Here is a 3376-nt window from a genome sequence, read left to right as displayed (position 1 = left end):
TATGACTATCATGTAAATATCTGATATGCAAGATATCTTATTGTGCCCCTCAAAGGTATCAGGACCAGCAGGCTGAGAACCACTGCTAACAGGTACTGGCTGTGCTGAGAGAGGCTGTCTGACAGTGTCTGCTTTGATATGTTAGTACACACCTCAGCTGTTTGTTTAGGGGCTTAAGACCTAACATACACAATTTACTATTGGCTGTGGGTTTCATACCTAATTATTATCTTTCTTTTACAATGAACAAAAATATCATTTTGGTGGCATCTGAAAGAGTGAACAGTGTTCACTCTTTTTATTTTTCATTTTGAGATTAGTCAAGAAGAGAGTTTGATTGACTGATTTATTTTTCTTTTCTTTTCTTTTTCTTTCTTTCTTTCTTTTTTTTTTTTTTTTTTAGAAAAATGTAGTCTGTTCCTAATGCCATCTCAATTTTAGTTGTTCTACCATTTTTCAGATACCACCATATGCTGACACTCTGTAAACCTGTACCTTTATCATGTGCAGTCATGTCATCAATGGCCAGGACCCATTTCACAATCAATGTCATTAAGTCTCTGTATCATTTTAACAGTCTTCATCTCCCAATCTGTTCCGTCATGATAGTTCAAGAAGTTCCACAGTTCATGTTACCTCAGAGTAACCAATGAGGATGTGGATGCTTGGAACCAACCATCAAACTGAGTTCAGGCATCCCGGTGGGGGGAACAGAAGGGGACTGCAACCCCATAGGGCTGGCTAGACTACCCAGCGCTTCCAGGGACTAGACCACCAACCAAAGAGTATACAGGGAGAGATCCATGGCTCCTGATACATCGGCAGCAGAGGATGGCCTTGTCTGACATCAATGGGAGGGGAGGCCCTTGGTCCTGTGGAGGTTTGATGCTCCGGAGTATGCGGATGCTGGAGTGGTGGGGCAGGAGAGGGTGAGTGGGTGGGTGAGCACCCTCATAGAGGCAAAGGGGAGGGAGGAGAGGACAGATGAGGGTGTTGTCGAGGGGTAACCGGGAAAGTGGGATATCACTTGAGATATAAACGAATGGAATGATTTAAAAAAAGAACCCATCTTTGGGCAATGCACCATGCACTTTACAAAGAGTTTTTATGTAGTCATATCTTAAGCTTTCTTGTGCACAGGATTGTGTCAATTATCAGGAAAAATGCTACCAAATTGTGCTGTGCTTAAATATGCCTAAAATCAACTATTCATGGTCAGACATTTGAACTTGAAGTTTGAACAAACACTGGCTGCTGAGTCTTACTTAAACAAACCTGCAGGAAGTCACTCTGAAATCTGAGTTTTGATTTTTTTTTTCCCAATCAGCTAGTGTCATTCTTCTGATAATGAGTGGTCCTCATCCAAAAACTTCGTCGCAAGGCAAACATCCATTATTCTAGCATGTGCTGTAACTAAATGGAAGAAAGCTGTATTCTGACTCACGATTCAGAGCTATTCAGTCTACCATGGTGTTGAATGTTTGGCAGGTCACCTCAATTCATGATGACAGGAACATGAGGTAGTGGCTCTTCATCTTATGGCAGACAAGGAAGGATAGTGGGACAAGATCCTTACTCCAGTGACCTACTTTGCTAGGTAGGCCCCATTTCCTAAATGTTCTACAACTTCATAAAATAGAGCTAAGAGCTGGAATGAACATTCAAAGCATGATCCTGCGGAAAGCATTCCAGACTCAAATTTGTGTTAATAGGTGTGACTGTTACTCTTCCTGACAGAAGGCTACGGGATTAGTAAAGCTCATCTCTGAATGCATCTCTGAAAGCGTTTCCAAGCAATATGGCATTAAAGGGGAGAGGCTAGACTTAGAGGTAGATAACATTATCCAACAAACTGGAGTATGGGTGGGATTAAAAATAGAAAAGAAAAAATAAAAATAAATCCCATCATGACCCTACAACATAGATAGTAGCTCTCTGGACCTAATAAGATTGAATGTTTGCCTTGTGAAATTGGGTCTTTACTTTGAGTGATCCCTCATTTCTATGCCCCTTTTTGTCCCACTTTAAAACTGGGATTTTAACTCTGTACCACTGCAGCTTAAATGCTTATAACACTATGTTGGGTGGTTTGGGAGCCAACAGTTAAGAGTGTGCCTCAAATCTCAGAAGATATATTGGATTTGAACATGTGAAAAATCTAGTAGGAATCATGAAGATTTCCAGAGCTTGCAGAGGTAGAATAAATAAATTTTTAATCTTGTGATGGCCATGAGCTTTGGGGGACCAAGATCATGAAGTGTAATGATTTGAATATGAAATGTCTTCTGCCTGCACATGTGTTGAGTGCTTGGTTGCTAAGTGACGGTGGTATTTTGACAGGTAGTAAAATGCTTAGGAAGTGGGAATGGAGGAAATGGGTCACTGGGGCTGTGCCTTGGAGGGTTAAACCCAGTCCTTGGTACCTTCCACTCTCCCTGCCTCCTGTCTGACAGGATGTGAGCAGTCTCTGCCTCATGCTCCAACTGCCAAGATGCTCTGCCTCTTTATAGACCCTAAAATTTATCACAGAGCCAAAGATCATGAACTGAAATTGAAGGCAAAAATACATCTGATCCCTTTTAAGTTTTATGTCAGATATTTGTAGCACCAACATAAAGACTTACTAGTACATTATATTAGTTCATTCAAAGCATTTTGAATAAAAACATTTTTCAAATTAGACTTCATTTCACTATAATTTAAGGAGCATATATAATAGGGCTCAGGGGAGGTGCCTATTGCTTTAAAACTTTGCTGTACTAGCCAAATGCAAGGTATTGCCTTTCTCATTTGGATTTCTGGCTCCTCCAGCACCCTGAAGATTGCAATGAACATTCATACCACAGACTTGGATACGGGATTCCACAGGGCAGCTAGGTGGCAAAGGATGCTTCTATGCGACAGAATTAAGTTCCGTTGAATCAAACGCTTAAGAAAGTGGGAGCTATGCAAAGCTCAGACAATGTGTTCCTCCTTCTCTTTTATAAACATGTGGATAGTGTGTGTGTGTGTGTGTGTACTCTCCTTCCCACTGTGGGACTGGAATTCAGCTCCTCAAGTTTATCGGCAATAGCTTTTACCCACCGAGCAATCTCGCCAGTCCCCTTTCTTTCCTTGACCGACTATTTCCATGTCTGAGTTCCCTTTAGCAACCCAGGAAATCCTTTGCCAGGTGGGAATATCTGATTGCAGCTTCCTGTTTCCATTTGTCTGTGTCCCCGTACTCTTTTGTTCCTCTGGTGCCAGATTTTCACCTCCTCATCTCCTAGCTCAGTACTTTCAGCATGCTCTTAGTCTTTCTTATTTTCTAGAGAGCCTGGGCTCAAATAGCTGCCACTGGTTCCCCCGTTTTATGGGTGTCTGTACTAGGGAAACT

Source organism: Mus pahari, chromosome 3, assembly GCF_900095145.1.
Source record: "Mus pahari chromosome 3, PAHARI_EIJ_v1.1, whole genome shotgun sequence".
Taxonomy (NCBI): Eukaryota; Metazoa; Chordata; class Mammalia; order Rodentia; family Muridae; genus Mus; species Mus pahari.
Note: the sequence above shows the minus strand (reverse complement) of the source record.